The 19,990-nt window shown below is 44.0% G+C and overlaps 1 protein-coding gene and 1 non-coding gene across 2 annotated transcripts in view; one reads left to right on the top strand and one right to left on the bottom strand.

Moving 5' to 3' along the window:
* Window positions 1-19,990, bottom strand: part of HTR2A (5-hydroxytryptamine receptor 2A) — a 108,125-nt gene that overhangs the window by 15,566 nt on the left and 72,569 nt on the right. The window lies entirely within an intron of this gene.
* On the top strand, window positions 10,850-11,051 carry LOC118731024. The gene has a single exon (XR_004991727.1). It is a non-coding gene; the product is annotated as a small nucleolar RNA SNORA74 (small nucleolar RNA).

Raw genomic sequence — 19,990 nt, 5'->3', positions numbered from 1 at the left:
GCCTGATCGCCCATAACTGTCCTCCCCTGTAGTCCTGTCTCCCCCTTACCCCCTCACTGCCCTCCCTTGCTGGTCTGGTCTCCCCCAACTGCTCTCCTCTGCTGGCCTGATCACCTCTAACTGCCCATAACTTCCTTCTCCTGCTGGTCATCTTGTGACAGCCATCTTGTGTCCAGATGAGGGCAGTCATCTTTGACCACATGGGGGCAGCCATCTTGTGTCTTGGAGTGACGGTCAATTTGCATATTACTCTTTTATTATATTGGATAATAAAAGCATAATATACTAATTAGATTGGATGTCCTTCCAGATGAAACCATGATGATGGGGGCTGAGGCACAGGGCCCCCCCACCTCTGCAGTGGCAGGGCCAAGCCCCTTGCAGTTAGGGGTGACCAGGCCAGCAGGGAGGGCAGTTAGGGGCAGTCTAGTTTACTATAATAAGGTTAGTTGACACATGCTCCACTTCACATCATTACCATTTTGTTGATCTTATGGTGAGAATAATAAAGCTCTGAATTCAGCCATTTTCAAGTATATAATAGTCAACATAATGCACCTTAAATCCCTGGAATTTGTTTATCTTATAAATAAACATTTGTGCCCTCTGACAAACATCTCCCCATTTCCCCTATCCTTTATCCCATGTCAATAACCATTTTACTCTGTTCAAATTTAATGATTTTAAATTTCACATATAAGTGAGTTCATACAATCTTTGTCTGTCTTATTTCACTTAGAATAAAGCTCTATGGTTCATCCATTTGTCATAAATGGCAAAATATACTTCTTTTTTATGGGTAAATAATGTTACATTTCTTATATATATATCATATCTTCTTCATCCATCAATGGACACTTAAGTTGTTTAGTGTATTGGCTATTGAGAATAATACTGCAATGAACATGGGGGTGCAAATATCTCTTTGAGAGAGCAATTTGATTTCCTTTAGATATATTTATTAAGAAAATAGTATGGACTTCTTGAAAGTATCCCAAAAGTCCTGGAACTTTGAAAACCACTGATATAGAAGAAAAAGCCATCAATCTGGAATCAGAAAAGTTTTGATTCCCTTTGACCTTTAAACAAGCCACTTAATCTCTTTGAATTTTTTTTCTATCAAGTGAACACTATTATTATTTTAAATATATTTTATTGATTTTTTTACAAAGAGAAAAGAAGAGGGATAGAGAGTCAGAAACATCGATGAGAGAGAATCATCGACCAGCTGCCTCTTGCACTCCCCCTACTTGGGATGTGCCCGAAACCAAGATACATGCCCTTCACCAGAATTGAACCAGGGAACATTCAGTCCGCAGGCCGATCCTCTATCCACTTAGTAAAACCAGTTTCGGCGAGAGTTGTTTTTTAATGGGGCCTCTGGACACACAGTGATGAGAAAAGCCCGGGGTGTGAGGTCCGTTGAGAAACCCTGGGCAAGTCTTGGTTCCCCCTTGCTAACCAACCTATTAAGAAAAGCAGGGAAGCTTCAAGGGGGTCACCATTCTGTGCAGAGAGGCACACATCTCTGTAGGGAATGCATTCTGTGTAGCCAGTATGGAAAGCAGTAAGGAGTTACCTCAAAAATTAAAAATGGGACTTCCTTATGCTTTAGCAATTCCACTTCTGGGAATGTATCCCAAGTAATCAGAGACATTGATTGGAAAGAATATATGCACTGCTATGCTCATTGTAGTGTTATTTACAACACCAAGATCTGGAACCAGCCCATGTGCCCATCAGTAGACGATTGAATAAAAATGCTTTGGTACATTGACACTGTGGAATACTACTTGGTTTTGAAAAGGAAGGGAGTATCTATTTGTGACAGCAGGGATGGACCTGGAGAGCCTTATGGTAAGTGTAATAAGCCAGTATACCTTATTGTTGTGTCAGTACACCTTATTGCTGCTGGCCCTCTCTATTTGCCTATGCCTCCCACTTTGAGTCCAGAAACACTTTATTATTTCTGCTTGGTCGGTTCCTGTGGTTAGGCTGCTCAAACTGCCTTTTCTGTCCCCGCCTCTGGTCCACCTGCCTTTGTTTTCCACTGGACCCCTGCCCTGTATGCTTTTGTTAAGCCAACTTTTCTCACTACGATGCCCACCACAGTAACCCTACCATACCTGGGTGTAACACTTCAATGATTATGTGGCATACATTTGGAATATTCAATTTTTGTTGTTTACTTGTTCCAGTTTCTTCAAATTAAGTTATTTGGAAAAAGTAAACAGCTGAAATTTGAGTGTATTTTTTTTTTTTTTTTTTTGCAGATTAAGGACTGATAGGAGAAGAATATTAGACTGATTTAATAATGTCTTTTGATCTGCTTCACACTGGAGAATGGAGGTGATGCCAGATTGTAAAAAATATTAAAGCCAATTACTTGTCTGTTCCTCAGTGTGACCTAGTGCCATGATTGTTTGACAAGCAAGTCTGAAATCTGTAAGGCAAGTCTGAAATCTGATGCTGCAGTCTTAAGGAAAAACATTTTATTCTATTGGAAATCTCAGTTTTTGCTCTTAAGACTTGGGTCAGCAGCTTGAAAGGTGCCAGGGACAGAATTGTCTGGCTTCAGGATAAGAGCTCCAAGGGCAGCTTTCCCATAGAAAGTGCCAGCAGAGGCTTTCCCCCTTTGCCCAGCCCTCCTCACACAGAGCCAGGAGGTGGGTGCCATATATGAGTCTCCATCCCATGTTTTTATTTTTTATTTTATTTTAAAATATTTTTATTGATTTCAGAGAGGAAGGGAGCAGGGGAGGGAGGGGGATGGAAACATCAATGATGAGAGACAATCATTAATTGGCTGCCTCCTGCATGCCACACCCTGGGGACCAAGCCCAAAAGCTGGACACATGCCCTGACTAGGAATTGAACCATGACTTGCTAGTTCATAGGTCAACACTCAACCATCGAGGCACACTGTTCAGGCTCCATGCTTTTATTTTTAATAAATAACATAAAATTAACCATTGTAACAATTTTTAAAGATTTTCACTTCTATTTTTTCCATTGAACTTGAGAGAGAATGGAAGGAAGGTATCTCACATTGATTGGTTGCCTCCCACCTTCCACCCCCAACTGGCAGTGGGATCAGACTTGCAACCCAGATGTTATAATAATGTAACCACTCTAATTATTGTGTGAAATGTTTGCTGTATGGAAATCCCCAATACACTGTAACTTCCAAAATTATTGAACACCCCAATATCTTGATGTAAAAGCTCTGAATCCTTCAAATGTAAATGCCCTGCTCCCAGTATAAGGCACAATGTCTGGCCCACACTGATAAGGACACAAATGGTTTATGGCCATCTATATAAGCTCGGGACCAGCTTCAGTTGAGTTTTCCTGCCTGATAAGAGAAGGACTCCATGTCGCTCAGAGAGACAAGCCCCTGATTGCTCTGCTGTGCGAGCCTGAACCACCTGCGGAAGCCTGTCTCCATCTTCATCATCCATCTTTCGGTGTGCATCCCTTGGTTGCCTCTGCTGGAGCCTAGGACCCACTAGGAATAGGTAAATAACCCTTATGTGATTGCATAGTAATTCTGTCTTGTGTGTCATGTGTTCAGGTTCAGCTCAGCTTTCTAAACATTGAAGTACCAGGGGATAGGCCATTATTTCTGACCCCTGGTCACCTGCATTTGTCCCACTAAGTCTAGACAAATAATCAATTAATTGAGGCTAAATTGGGACACAAGATCCATGCCCTTGACTAGGAACTGAACCCCCAATCCTTTGATGATCTGATTGACACTCTAACCATTGAGCAAAACCAGCCAAGGTACATTTTATAACCATTTTATGTGTATGGTTTAGTGGCATTAGGTGAACTCACAATGTTGCACAGCTAGCACCACTGTCCAGAAGTCTTTTCCTTTTTCCTGTCTGAAACTACCCATTAAACAACTCCTCACCCCCTACCCCAGCCCCTGGCACCATTCTACTTTCTGTCTGTATAAATATGGCTACTCTGGGTATTTCATAAAAGTGGAATCATACAAATTTATCCTTTTGTATCTGGGTTCATTTACTAGGCATAGCGTCCTTAAAGTTCATCCATGCAGTAGTATATAACAGGACTTCCTTTCTAAAGGCTGATTAATATTCCGTTATATGTATAGACCACATTTTGTTTCCCCATTCATTGTTGAGGGACACTTGGGTTGCTTTGAATGCACATTCTTACCCCCAAGGCTGGCTTCAGGAGGACATAAGATAATGACGTTTTAATGCTGCCCAGAAGGGAATGTGATGGGGTGGTTACTGGAAGCTGGAATCATGGCAGGACCCCAGAGCCACTCTCCTCAGCCTGAGAAGGTATCCACACCCTCAATATGCAGTTGGGCTGTTGTGGAAACAGCTGGCTTCAGACTGGGTGCAGGAGTTAAAAAAAAACAAGGGTGATATGCAGAATTAAACTTTGTAATGGATCCAATATTTAAGCAAGGTTATGTGTAAAGTGCTGTTACATGTCAGATGACTATTGAATATTTGACTAAAGTCCTGAATTACAAAGGAAGCACATATGCAAAAGTCACAGACTAAAGGAATGTAATATCTAGCAGGTTTAACTGTAATAGTAGTGCTATTTTCCTTCATTATATCCACAATACACTTGCTACAAGAGGTCACAATCGATTTGTAAATATTTGGGGCCCAATTACCATTCCATTGGCATGCCCTTCACCATGATGTCCTTGCCTTTAGTAATGAGGGGACCACACTTACAGCAGGTATGTATGAGAGAATGAGATAGGTGACATGGGAAGGAATCCTGAAGATGTTGTCAGCATGCACTAAGGGTCAGAACCCATGTCCACCCACTATCCAGTAAGAGTAGAAATTACCAGTGTGGAAAGCTATGTTCACTTCCTCAAACATGTGCATATCCCAGAAGGGACAAATATGGACACATTATTGGGCACCTGGGTGTTCTCTCTCTCTCTCTCTCTCTCTCTCTCTCTCTCTCTCTCTCTCTCTCTCTCTCTCTTTCTCTCACCTTATTAGGAATTTATACACTGAGTGGTCAGATTATTATGATCTCTGAATGCATAATAATCTGGCCACTCTGTAGACTAACCACATAATTGGGATTTTAAAATAATGTTTTTCCATGTATTAAACTGCTTCGTGGGTAGTTGGAATGAAGCAGAGGACTTACTAGTCAGAGGCTGGGTGCCATTATCTCTTGGTCCCTTGATATATCAAGATTTGCAAGCTTTCCCTTATACATAAGCATACTGAGTGGCCAGATTATTATGCATTCAGAGATCATACTAATCTGGCCACTCAGTGTATATAACAAGGGTGCTTATGTTGCTTAGAGTTGTGCTGAAACCTGAAAATATTTTTTCTTTTGAAATTGCTTTTCCAGCAATTAGTCAATGTGCTTTGAATAATTTTATTGTATACAAGCAGTTGTGTTCATATACCTTGTTTTGAAATCTTTTTTCCTCAGATATCTTATTTTAAACTATTATATCTGCACTGTCCTTCAAATCATAGATTCAAAATTTAAAAATAACTAGTGTTTTTAACTATTGGCTATGCCCTGGGAACAATACCAGTGGGCAAAGAGGAGGTTATTTCCATCAAAAGCTAGGAAACCAGAGGTGAGCTGTAGTATTAGAAAACGGATTCCCCCTGTGGGGCCTTATACTGGGGGCTCCTACGTGGTATTGGACAGGACTGAAATAAAGCAAACTCTAGTGGAACTGGAAACTTCTACTTTCAAAGCACAATTGTCTTATTTTTGTTATTTAAAAAACTTCACAAATTTATCTCTTTATCAGTTTTATTGAGATGAATTGACATTGCACAATATAAATTTAAAGTGTACAATGTGTTGATTTCATGCATTCATATATTGCAAAATGATTATCACCATAGCATTAGCTAACACCTCCATGACACAACCATTTTCCACTTGTGTTGAGAATATTTGAAATCTACTATCTTAGCAACTCTCAAACACTGGTATATAATCACCCTGCTGCACATTATATCCCCAGAACTTGTTATTCTTGTAACTAGAAATTTGTACCCTTTGGCCAGTATATTCCATTTCCCCACCCTCCGCCCCTGTAACTACCACTCTACTCTTTTTTCTCTATGTAAAGCTGAATGATTTCTCTATGAATTTTACATTCCCTTTTGCTTGGTACTATTTTTATATACATCTATATTTATATTATTATATTATAACATTAACAACAATATTATTACATATTATTATTTATATTATATATTTAAATATATTTAAATACTGATATATATAACCCTATCTAATAAAACAATAATATACAAATTAACCATCACTCAACTTTACCCAAAAGCCATGCACACAAGCCAATCAGGAGCAAATATGGAAATAAACCCAACCAAGATGGCTATGCCACAGAGAACAGGAGGGAGGCTTGGGTTTCCCCAGCAATACAGGAAGCCAAGCTTTCCACCTGCCCTTTCTGGCCTAGGCCTCCACTCAAGGCTACAAAGTTTCAATGATAGAAACACATGAATCCACACAGAAATGGCAGCAGGCACAGAGCTGGAAAGAGCAGGAGACTAGGATTGACCCTGGCAATGGAGGAAGCCAAGCTTTCTGCAAACCCTGGCCAGCCCAGGCCTCTGCTTAAGACTACAAAGTTTCAACTATAGAAGTTACATAAATCCCAACAGACACAGCAGCAGCCACAGAGCGATCAGAAGGTCTGGCTCTACTGCAGGATACAGTTTCAATTGTAGAGGAAAACAAATCCCAGATACCAGGGCCTCCACTTGGTTGCTGAGGGGAGGGGGTGGGGGGCGTGGCCAGCCTGCAAATTGCCACAGGCCCCTCGCCGAGGCTGCTCCATGCCCAAGAAAACCTCCACCCTGCTCCAGGACACCCTTCAGGGCAAACCAGCTGGCCCCACCCATGCACCAGGCCTCTATCCTATGTAATAAAAGAGTAAAATGCAGATTGACCATCAGTGCAACACACATGATGGTTGCCCCTATGTGGTCAAAGATCCTGCCCTATGTGGATACAAGATGGCCACCACAAGATGGCCAGCAAGGGAGGGCAGTTGGGAGGGACTAGGTCTGCAAGGGAGGGCAGTTGGAGTCGATAAGCATACAGGGAGGGCAGTTAGGGGTGAGCAGGCTGGCAGACGAGGGAAGTTGGGGGTGACTGGGCCTACAGGGGAGAGCAGTTGAGGGGGACTACGTGGGTGGGGATGGCAGTTAGGGGCAGTCAGGCTGGCATAAGAGTGGTTAGGGGGTGATCAGGCTGGTAGGCAGAATTGGTTATGGAAGGCAGGCAGGTGAGTAGTTGGGAGCCAGCAGTCCTGGATTGTGAGAGGGATGTGGACTGCCTGTTTAGACCTGATCCCAGGGAATTGGACATCCCTCAAAGGATCCCAGATTGGATAGGGTGCAGGCTGAGCTGAGGGATACCCCCCTCCTATGCATGAATTTTGTGCACCAGGCCTCTAGTATATAGATAACATTCTATGAAATCAGAAAAGAGCCCTTCAGTCCCAAACTCACTGAACACATGAGCTCCTCCTGTGGCCCTCCCTGCACCTGGGTCTTGGGGGCTGGCCTTCACAGGCTACCTTTCAGGTGCTGAGCCCTGCTCATGGGCGCCGGCAGAATCTGCTCCTGTGGGGCCATTCTGTTCCATGTCTCTGCCTAAGCCACTGCCAGCTGCCAGCTGCCTCCAGAGAACATTGGTCTGTGATCCCTTTCTCTAGTCTCAAAGCCAGCAATGCGTGTTGAGTCCCTGCCATGGCATCCCTGACCCACCCTCCTGCCCACTTCCCACTTTCAAGAACACCTGGTCACTGAGGGCCAGGACCTTAGGGTGGGGGCACAACTTCTGCACGTTCAGTACAGGGTCTGGGATTTGGTGCTCAATAAATGTCCAATCACTGATTTAAAAACAAAGAACACCTGGTTAACTTCACCACCTGCCTAACCCAGGACAGTTGCCAGGTTACCTGTGTAACCTGTCTTACCATTGTGACCTGTCTTAGTTCTGTGACCTGTTGCCACATGATACCCCACCAGGCTGGGTTGGGGCCACTGCACGGTGACTCCCCTGCAGGCTCAGGAAGAGCTCCCCAAGATCTTGCCATATTTAAACTCAGATTCGGCTGTTGAGACAGAGCTGGCCACATGGAGAAAGGGGAAGCCACCACCAAAGGGGCAGCAAGTGCCCCCGGGGCAGGGAGAACCAGGCTGGCTGGGTGCAGGAGAGGATGGGTGAGTAAAGGGCCCTTGTGTGGGGAATGACATGATCAGGTTTATATTTTTTAAAGGTTATTCTGTGGTTTTTGGCATTTAAAATTATATTTGAAGGGGTAGAATCCATACAGATAAAGAGGGTGAGATGTGCTTCAGGTACAGAGAGTGGGAACATGGCCTGGAGGCCGGAGAGATGAACACTGGAGACCTGAGCACACACCTCTCAGAGGCCGGTGAGTGAGGGACAGGGCAGGGCAACAGAAGACCCTCCATTGAGGGTGCAGAGCAGGGGGGACAGGGGACCCTCCATGGAGGGTATAAGGCAGGGGGATAGCGGACCTTCCATTGAGGGTACAGGACCGGGGGGAGGGACCCTCCGTGGAGGGGTCAGAGCAGGGAGGATAGGAGAGGAGGGAGGGATGACATGGGACACTGCCCCCTCCAAGGAGGGTCCCCTTTCCCCTCAAGAAGGTTTCCCTGTTCCCCCAGCCCTGCTCCTTCCCATGGTCCCCTGCTCTTCCTGCCTTCCGATGGAGGGCCCATTATCTCCCTTGTTCTGACCACTCTATGGTTGGTTCCTTTTCTCCTCAGCCTTGCCCCCTCCATGGAGGGTCTTCTGTTTCCCTCTCAGGTCCCCTCACTGACAGGCATCTGAGGGGCATGTGCTCTGGTCTTTCCGGTCTTCATCTCTCCTGCCTCCAGGCCACGTGCTCACTCTCTGTACCTGAAGCACATTCTCACCCTCTTCAACTGTCTAAATCCCACCTGTGCTCTCAAGGCACATCTCAAATATAATTTCAAATGTCAAATCATAAAGTGATCTCCACAGGGGATGGGGGTGGGGGAAAGTAGGAGATGGCAAAGGGGGGCAGATTGTGATGGAAGAAGACTTGCCTTGGGGTGGTGAACACACAATATAATCCTGCCTAATAAAGGAGTAATATGCAATTAACCACCACTCTGCAACACCCACCAGGCACCCCCATCAGCCAATGAGAGAGAGTATGCAAATTGACCCTAACCAATATGGATGCGGACACAGAGAACAGGAGGGAGGCTTGGGTTTCCATGGCAATGGAGGAAGCCAAGCTTTCCACACACTGCCGGTGGGCCCAGGCCTCCACTCAAGGGTACAAAGTTTCAATTATAAAAGGTAAATAAATTCCAACAGAAATGGCAGCAGCCACAAAGCTGAAAGAGCAAGAGGCTAGGGCGATGGAGGAAGCCAAGCTTCTGCCACCCTGGCTGGCTCAGGCCTTCATTCCAGGCTACAAAGTTTCAATTGTGGAAGATATATAAATTCCAGATACCAGGGCCTCTGGTTGGGTCACAGGGGAGCGTGGCCGGCCTGCAAATTGCCACAGGCCCCTCGCCCAGGCCACCCCACACCCTAAGGGAATTCCCACCCTGATCCGGGACACCCTTCAGTGTAAACCAGCTGGTCTCCATGCATGCTCCAGGCCTCTATCCTATCTAATAAAAGAGTAATATGCAGATTGACCATCACTCCAACACACAAGATGGCCAGCCCTATGTGATCAAAGATCCTGCCCCCATATGGACACAAGATGGCAACCACAAGATGGCCAGCAGGGGAGGGCAGTTGGGCGGGATCAGGCCTGCAAGGGAGGGAAGTTGAGAGGGACCAGGTCTCCAGGGGAGGGCAGTTAGGAGTGACCCGGCCAGAAGAGGAGGGAAGTTGGGGGCAAATGGGCTGGCAGGGGAGCAGTTAGACATCAATCAGGCTAGCAGGGCAGTGGTTAGGGAGTGATCAGGCTGGCAGGCAGAAGTGGTTAGGGGCAATCAGGAAGGATGGCAGGCGAGCAGTTGGGAGCCAGCAGTCCTGGATTGTGAGAGGGATGTCCGACTGCCCGTTTAGGCTCGATCCCAGTGGGATCCGGCCTAAACAGGCAGTCGGACATCCCTGGAGGGGTCCCAGATTGGAGAGTGTGCAGGCTGGGCTGAGGGACACTCCCCTTATGCATGAATTTCTTGCACCAGGGCTCTAGTATACAGATAATGCATTACATAAATGTATACCTGAAACCTATATAATTTTATTAACTAATGTCAGCTCAATAAATTCAATTAAAAATAAGTGGGGGCCTTTTTAAAAAAAATAAATATTTTATTGATTTTTTTACAGAGAGAGGAAGGGAGAGAGATAGAGAGTTAGAAACATGGATGAGAAAGAATCATCCATCAGCTGCCTTCTGCACACCCCCTCCTGGGGATGTGCCTGCAACCAAGGTACATGTCCTTGACTGGAATCGAACCCAGGACACTTCAGTTCGCAGGCTGGTGCTCTATCCACTGAACAAAACCGGTTTTGGCAAAAGGTGGGGGCCTTTGAGGGTGTTTGGATCATGAGGGTGGAGCTCTCATGAATAGGATTAATACCCTTTTAAAAGAAACCCCATACTGAACTATTCTGGGGGATCACTTTGCAAGTTCTATATATGTCTATGCTGTAAACTTGAAATATTGAATGCCAACTCTAATTGAAAAAAATTAATTATTAAAAATGAAATTTTAAAATAATAAACATAAAATGAAAAATCAGAAAATGATCTTTAAAAAATATAAATCAGATCATGTCTAAAAGTTTGAAGGGCTCCAGCAGTAGTCAGCTGTGTAGACAGAATCATGTCTGTGATGGTGTTACACTGCTGGGAGAGGAATGCCCTGTCTTCTTTCTCCAGTCGCCTCTGTCAGTGCTCTGACCACAGCTGGCACTGGGACAAGTCAGAACTGTGCTTCCTGAGAGCAAGCTAAGCATCACTTTGGCTGCTTAGTTCTGGTGTGGGAGCAGACACAGAGAAAACATATTTTTAAGCCTTAAGCATTTTCAACCCTTCCAAGGGACAAATGACTTTTACCTTTCTTCCCTGCACTCCTGCCAGCCTGGCCCACCCAATCTTGAGGACAGAAGGCTGGTGCAGTGTTGGCCAGGAAGCTAGGGAACATACATCTGGGTGGCAGTTTGAACAGAACTGCAGTTTCCTTAGGAAGGAAATGGAGGGAAGCATCTGCTAGTATCAGCCACGCATGTAGAGACTATACTTTTCATGACACAGTAATAGGATCACAGCTGCATGACCCTGCCATGTTCTCCTTCCCCAACCACATTTCAGGGGACCCAAGAATCGCCCACCATGACAAGCAGCTTCCTGGCCTCGGAGAACTCACCGACACTCTGCAAAGCCCTTAAGCTCACACGGCTGATCTTAGACTATGGATCCCAGACATCTTAACTCCTGGGAAGCAACCTGTAGTGACTTTTAAATTCCACTCTTACAGTGGAATTACTTGAATACTCACTGAGAACCTGCCTCATGCAATCTGAGTACCTGCAGAGGCTCTTTCAGTGACTGAGCCTAACAGGCAGCCAGCAGGTGGAAGATCTTAGGGTGCCTTGGGAGCTTTGCTGAACGGCCCCTAGGCGCAGTGCTAAGAAAAGCCAGCCTTGATTTGGACCTTCTTGTGCTCATTCAGGCCTGGCAGAGGTAGCCACACACTGTGAATTGCTTTGTAGCTCCAAAGAGGTTGTCCAGGGCCAGTCACAGGAAACATCTGACATTGGCTGGCACCAGAGTCCCTCCCAGGAGGCCCCAGTGTCCAGATTCAGATGACATCAGAGCAGGATCCAGTTAGCTTTACAAGTAACATTTCCCACATGATGTTATTAACCAATAGATTCAATTTAAATCACAGGAAGAATATTGTGATAGTAGCTATAACGTGGATGGAACTTGATGACATGTTTAGTGCAAAAGCCAGTGAAAAGAAGACAACTGCTGTGAGATTCCACTCACATGAGGTCCCTAGCCCCATCGGAGTCATAGATGGAAGGAAAGTGAAGGTACCAGAGGTGGGGGTGGGGGAAATGGGGGTGGAATGCAGAGTTGCTGTTTACTGGGGACAGAGTTTTGGTTGGAGAAGATGGGAAAAGTGATGGAGATGATGGTGGTGTGGGCCACAAAACTGCACTGTACATTGACAAAATAATGAAAACAGAAAATTTCACTGTGATAAAATAATAAATAAAAAAAAGAAAAAAAAAAGAAAAAAAAAGAAAGGAAAAGAAGGCCAGATTTTAAAATAGAACCATGGTCGGACATGCTCAGGCCACCTGAATCCCCGCTCCCAGCAGGCCTCTGGACACACAGGGATGAGAAGAGCCTGGGGTGTGAGGTCTGCTGAGAAACCCTGGGCAAGCCTTGGTTCCCTCCTGTCTACCCCACAGGCTTGTTAAGAGAAGCAGGTAAGCTGTGTGGGGGTCACCATATTGTGCAGAGAGGCACACAACTCTGTGGGGAATGCATTTTGTGCAGCCACTGTGGAAAGCAGTAAGGAGTTACTTCAAAAATTAAAAATAGAACTTCCTTATGTCTCAGCAATTCCATTTCTGGGAATCTATTCCAAGGAATCAGCAACATTGATTGGAAAGAATATATTCACTGCTATGTTCATTGAAGTGTTATGTACAACACCAATGTCTGGAAACAGCCCATGTGCCCATCAGTAGGTGAGTGGATAAAAATGCTTTGGTACATTGACACCATGGAATACTGCTTGGCTGTGAAAAGGAAGGGAATCTTACTATTTGTGACAGCGTGGAGAGTCTTATGGTAAGTGAAATAAGCCAGTCAGAGAAAGACTAATGCCATATTATTTCACTTGTATGTGGAATCTAATTAGCAAAATAGGTAAACATAGAAAATAGAAACAGACTCAAAAAGAGAACAGACTAACAGCTATCAGAGGGAAAGTGGCTGTGGGTCTCGGTAAAGAAGATGAAGGTGTCGGGAGAAGGTGGAGTGCGGATTGTTTACTGGGGACAGAATTTCGGTTGGAGAAGATGGGAAAAGTGATGGAGATGATGGTAGTGTGGGCTGCACAATAGTATGAATGTCCTTAATGCCACTGCACTGTGCACTGAAAAACAATGGAAATGGTAAATTTCACTGTGATACAACTGTACAAAAAAAGGAATGGAAAAGAAGGCCAGGACTTCAAACAAAACCGAGGTGGGATATGCTCAGGCCAATTGAATCTCCGCTGCCAGCAGGCCTCTGGACACACAGTGATGAGAAGAGCCTGGGGTGTGAGGTCTGTTGGGAAATCCTGGAAAAGCCTTGGTTCCCCTGGCTACACCACCAGCCTATTAAGAAAAGCAGAGCAGCCGAGACCTGTTTGGCTCAATGGATAGAGCGTTGGCTTGGGACTGAAGGGTCCTGGGTTCGATTCCAGTCGGGGGCATGTACCTTGATTGCGGGCACATCCCCAGTGGGGGGTGTGCAGGAGGCAGCTGGTCGATGACTCTCTCTCTCATCGATGTTTCTAGCTCTCTGTCTCTCTCCCTTCCTCTCTGTACAAAATCAATAAAATATATTAAAAAAAAAAAAAAAAAAAAAAAAAGCAGAGCAGCTGCATAGGGGTCAATATCCTGTGCAGAGAGGTGCACCTCTGTGGGCAATGCTTTTTGTTCAGCCACTGTGGAAAGCAATAGGAGTTACCTCAAAAATTAGAAATGGTACTTCCATGTAACCCAGAGATTGCACTTCTGGAAATATATCCTAAAAAAATCAGAGACATTGCTTGGAAATAATATATGCACTGCTATATTCATTGCAGTGTTATTTGCAATACCAAGATCTGGAAGCAGCCCATGTGCCCATCAGTGGGTGAGTGGATAAAAATGCTTTGGTACATTGACACTGTGGAATACTACTTGGCTGTGAAAAGGAAGGGAATCTTACTATTTGTGACAGCATGGATGCACCTGGAGAGCCTTATGGTAAGTGAAAAAGGTGGATGGACCTTGAAATATTTAGTGCAAAAGCCAGTGGAGAGGACAACTACTGTGTGATTCAACTCACATGAGGTCCTGAGCGCCATCGGAGATAGAAATGGAAGGTAAGATGAAGGTAACAGTAGTGATGGTGGTGGTGGTGATGGTGGAAGGGTTTGGAGGGTGAGATGCGGGGTTGTTTTTTATTAATTTTTATTTATTATTTTTTAAATATATTTTATTGGTTTTTTTACAGAAAGAAAGAGAGAGGGATAGAGAGTTAGAAACATCAATGAGAGAGAATCATTGATCAGCTGCCTCTTGCACTCCCCCTACAATGGATGTGCCCACAATCAAGATACATGCCCTTGACCACAATCGAACCTGGGAAATTTCAGTACACTGATCCAAACAGGTTTAGGGAGAGATGTGTTTTAATGTGGCCAGAGTTTCCATTGAAGATGGGAAACATGATGGAGATGATGATGGTTTGGTTCACACTACAGTATCAATGTCCTTAATGCCACTGCACTGTGGATTGAAAAACAGTGAGAATGGAAAATGTCACCGTGATAAAACTATCCAAAAAAAAAAAAAAGAAAAAAAAAAAAAGAGAGAGAAAGGAAAAGAAGGCCAGGTCTTCTCGGGCCACCTGAATTCCTGCTCCCAACAGGCCTCTGGACACAGTGATGGGAAGAGCCAGAGGTGTGAGGCCTGTTGAGAAAACCTGGGCAAATCTTGGTTCCCCCTTCTGACCCAACCGACCTATTAAGAAAAGCAGAGAATTTTTGAGAGAGTCACCATCATGTGCATGGAGGCACACATCTCTATGGGAGTGCATTTTGTGCAGCCACTGTGGAAAGTATTAAAGAATTACCTCAAAAATTAAAAATGGAACTTCCATATGGCACAGCAATTCCACTTCTGGGAATGTATCCCAAGGAATCAGCGACATTGATTGGAAAGAATATATGCACTGCTATGTTCATTGCAGTGTTGTTTACAATTCTGAGATTTGGAAGCAGCCCATGTGACCATCAGTGGGTGAGTGGTGGTACATTGACCCCATGGAATATTACTTGACTTTAAAAAGGAAGGGAATCTTACTATTTGTGACACCATGGATGCACCTGGAGAGCCTTATGGTAAGTGAAATAACATGAATGGACCTTGACTTGTTTAGTGCAAAAGCCAGTGAAAAGAAGACAACTACTGTGTGATTCCACTCACATGAGGTCCTTAGTGCATCGGAGTCAGAGATGGAAGGTAAGATGAAGGTAACAGTGGTGGTGGTGGGCGGGGTGGGGTAGGAGCATGAAATGCAGGGTTGTTTTTTATTTATTTTTTATTTATTATTATTATTATTTTAAAAATATTTTATTGATTTTTTACAAAGGAAGAGAGAGGATTAGAGAGTTGGAAACATAAATGAGAGAATCATCAATTAGCTGCCTCTTGCACTCCCCCTAATAGGGATGTGCCCGCAACCAAGGTACATGCCCTTGAACAGAATGGAACTGGGAAGTTTCAGTCTGCACCCTGTGCCCTATTCACTGAGTCAAACCCGTTTTGGCAAGAGATGCTTTTTAATGGGGCCAGAGTTTCATTTAGAGAAGATGGGAAACATGATGGAGATGATGGTGGTTTGGTTGGCAAAACAGTATCAATGTCCTTAATGCCATTGCACTGTGGATTGAAAAACAGTGGGAATGGAAAATGTCACTGTGATAAAACTAAACAAAAAAAAAAAAAAAAAAAAAAGAGAGAAAGGAAAAGAAGGCCAGGTCTTAAAACAGAACCATGGTCTGAAGTGCTCAGGCCACCTGAATTCCTGCTCCCAACAGGCCTCTGGACACACAGTGATGGGAAGAGCCAGAGGTGTGAGGCCTGTTGAGAAAACCTGGGCAAATCTTGGTTCCCCCTTCTGACCCAACCGACCTATTAAGAAAAGCAGAGAATTTTTGAGAGAGTCACCATCATGTGCATGGAGGCACACATCTCTATGGGAGTGCATTTTGTGCAGCCACTGTGGAAAGTATTAGAGTTACCTGAAAAATTAAAAATGGAACTTTCATATGACACAACAATTCCACTTTTGGGAATGTATCCCAAGGAATCAGAGACATTGCTTGGAAAGAATATATGCACTGCTATATTCATTGCAGTGTTATTTGCAATACCAAGATCTGGAAGCATCCCATGTGCCCATCCGTAGGTAAGTGGATAAAAATGCTTTGGTACATTGAGATCATGGAATACTGCTTGGGTGTGAAAAGGAAGGAAATCTCAGTATTTGTGACAGCGTGGATGGACCTGGAGAGCATTAAGGTAAGTGAAATAACTTAGGTGGAACTTGACATGTTTAGTGCAAAAGGCAGTGAAAAGAAGACAACTATTTGTAATTCCAATTACATGAGGTCCTTGGAGCCATTGGAGTCAGAGATGGAAGGTAAGATGAAGGTACCAGTAATGTTGGTGATGGAAGGGGGGTTGGGGGTAAGATGCAGAGTTTTTGTTTAATGGGGCCAGAATTTCGGTTGGAGAAGGTGGAAAAAATGATGGAGATGCTGGTGGTGTGGTTCGCAAAACAGTATGAATGTGCTTAACGCCAGTGAACTGTGGATTGAAAAACATTGAGAATGGAATATTTCACTGTGATAAAACTCTCCAAAAAAAGAGAAAGGAAATGAAGGCCAGATCTTAAAACAGAACCATGGTGGGACATGCTCAGCCCACCTGAATTTCTGCTCCCAGGAGGCCTCTGGACACAAAGTGATGAGAAGAGCCTGGGATGTGAGGTTCGTTGCAGAACCATGGGCAAGCCTTGGTTCACCCTGGCTACTGCACCGGCCCATTAAGAAAAGCATGGAAGCTGTGTGGGAGTCACCATCATATGCAGAGAGGCACACATCTCTGTGGGGAATGCATTTTGTTCAGCCACTGTGGAAAGTATTAAAATGTTACCTCAAAATTTAAAAATGGAACTTCATTATGGCACAGCAATTCCACTTCTGGGAATGTATCCCAAGGAATCAGAGACATTGATTGGAAAGAATATATGTACTGCTATGTTCATTGCAGTGTTGTTTACAATACCACAGCAATTCTACTTGGAAGCGGCCCATGTGCCCATCAGTGGGTGAGTGGATAAAAATGCTTTGGTACATTGACACTGTGGAATACTATTTGGCTGTGAAAAAGAAGGCAATCTTACTATTTGTGACAGCATGGATGCACCTGGAGAGCCTTATGGTAAGTGAAGTAATGTGGATGGACCTTGAAATGTTTAGTGCAAAAGCAAATGAAAAGAAAACAACTACTGTGTGATTCCACTCACATGAAGTCCTCAGCGCCATCGGAGTCAGAGATGGAAGGTAAGATGAAGGTTACAGTAGTGATGGTGGTGGTGGTGGTGGTGGGGGTTTAGAAGGTGAGATGCAGGGTTGTTTTTTATTTATGTTTTATTTATTATTATTTTTTATATATTTTATTGATTTTTTACATAAAGGAAGAGAGATGGATAGAGAGTTAGAAACATTGATGAGAGAGAATCATTGATCAGCTGCCTCTTGCACTCTCCCTACAATAGATGTGCCCACAACCAAGATACATGCCCTTGACCACAATCGAACCTGGGAAATTTCAGTCCACAGCCAGAACTCTAACCACTGAGCCAAAAAGGTTTAGGGAGAGATGTGTTTTAATGTGGCCAGAGTTTCCATTGAAGAAGATGGGAAACATGATGGAGATGATGATGGTTTGGTTCACACTACAGTATCAATGTCCTTAATGCCACTGCACTGTGGATTGAAAAACAGTGAGAATGGAAAATGTCACCGTGATAAAACTATCAAAAAAAAAAAAGAAAAAAAAAAAAGAAAAAAAAAAAAAGAGAGAGAGTGAGAAAGGAAAAGAAGGCCAGGTCTTCAAAGAGAACCATGGTCTGAGGTGCTCAGGCCACCTGAATTCCTGCTCCCAGCAGGCCTCTGGACACACAGTGATGGGAAGAGCCAGAGGTGTGAGGTCTGTTGAGAAACCCTGGGCAAGACTTGGTTCCCACTTGCTACCCAACCGCCCTATTAAGTAAAGTAGGGAAGCTTTGAAAGGTCACCATCCTGTGCAGACAGGCACCCATCTCTGTAGGGAATGGATTTTGTGCAGCCAGTATGGAAAGCAGCAAGGAGTTACCTCAAAAATTAAAAATGGAACTTTTTTATGGCAGAGCAATTCCACTTCTGGGAATGAATCCAAAGGAATCAATGACATTGATTGGAAAGAATATATTCACTACTATGTTCATTGCAGTGTTATGTACAATACCAAGATCTGGAAGCATCCCATGTGCCCATCAGTAGGTGAGTGGATAAAAATGCTTTGGTACATTGAGATCATGGAATACTGCTTGGCTGTACAAAGGAAGGGAATCTTTTATTTGTGAAAGCTTGGATGGACCTGGAGAGCCTTATGGTAAGTGAAACAACATGGATGGACCTTGACATGTTTAGTGCAAAAGCCAGTGAAAAGGAGACAACTATTTGTAATTCCAATTACATGAGATCCTTGGAGCCATTGGAGTCAGAGATGGAAGGTAAGATGAAGGTACTATTAGTGGTGGTGATGGTAGGGGGGTTGGGGATAAGATGCAGAGTTTTTGTTTAATGGGGCCAGAATTTCGGTTGGAGAAGGTGGAAAAAATGATGGAGATCATGATGGTGGTGTGGTTCGCAGAACAGTATGAATGTGCTTAACGCCAGTGAACTATGGATTGAAAAACATTGAGAATGGAATATTTCACTGTGATAAAACTCTCCAAAAAAAAAGAGAAAGGAAATAAAGGCTAGATCTTAAAACAGAACCATGGTGGGACATGCTCAGCCCACCTGAATTTCTGCTCAGAGGAGGCCTCTGGACACAAAGTGATGAGAAGAGCCTGGGATGTGAGGTTCGTTGCAGAACCATGGGCAAGCCTTGGTTCACCCTGGCTATCCCACCGGCCCATAAAAAAAATCATGGAAGCTGTGTGGGAGTCACCATCATATGCAGAGAGGCACACATCTCTGTGGGGAATGCATTTTGTTCAGCCACTGTGGAAAGTATTAAAATGTTACCTCAAAAATTAAAAATGAACCTTCATTATGGCACAGCAATTCCACTTCTGGGAATGTATTCCAAGGAATCAGAGACATTGATTGGAAAGAATATATGCACTGCTATGTTCATTGCAGTGTTGTTTACAAAACCGCAGCAATTCCAATTGGAAGCAGTTCATGTGCCCATCAGTGGGTGAGTGGATAAAAATGCTTTGGTACATTGACACTGTGGAATACTATTTGGCTGTGAAAAAGAAGGGAAACTTACTATTTGTGACAGCATGGATGCACCTGGAGAGCCTTATGGTAAGTGAAGTAATGTGGATGGACCTTGAAATGTTTAGGGCAAAAGCCAGTGAGATGAAGACAACTACTGTGTGATTCAACTCACATGAGGTCCTGAGCACCATCGGAGATAGAAATGGAAGGTAAGATGAAGGTAACAGTAGTGATGGTGGTGGTGGTGATGGTGGAAGGGTTTGGAGGGTGAGATGCGGGTTGTTTTTTATTAATTTTTATTTATTATTTTTTTAATATATTTTATTGATTTTTTTACAGAAAGGAAGAGAGAGGGATAGAGAGTTAGAAACATCAATGAGAGAGAATCATTGATCAGCTGCCTCTTGCACTCCCCCTACAATGGATGTGCCCACAATCAAGATACATGCCCTTGACCACAATCGAACCTGGGAAATTTCAGTACACTGATCCAAACAGGTTTAGGGAGAGATGTGTTTTAATGTGGCCAGAGTTTCCATTGAAGATGGGAAACATGATGGAGATGATGATGGTTTGGTTCACACTACAGTATCAATGTCCTTAATGCCACTGCACTGTGGATTGAAAAACAGTGAGAATGGAAAATGTCACCG

Source organism: Pipistrellus kuhlii, unplaced genomic scaffold, assembly GCF_014108245.1.
Source record: "Pipistrellus kuhlii isolate mPipKuh1 unplaced genomic scaffold, mPipKuh1.p scaffold_m20_p_3, whole genome shotgun sequence".
Classification (NCBI taxonomy): domain Eukaryota; kingdom Metazoa; phylum Chordata; class Mammalia; order Chiroptera; family Vespertilionidae; genus Pipistrellus; species Pipistrellus kuhlii.
The sequence above is the reverse complement of the archived record's forward strand: the minus strand, read 5'-3'. Positions and strand labels throughout refer to the sequence as shown.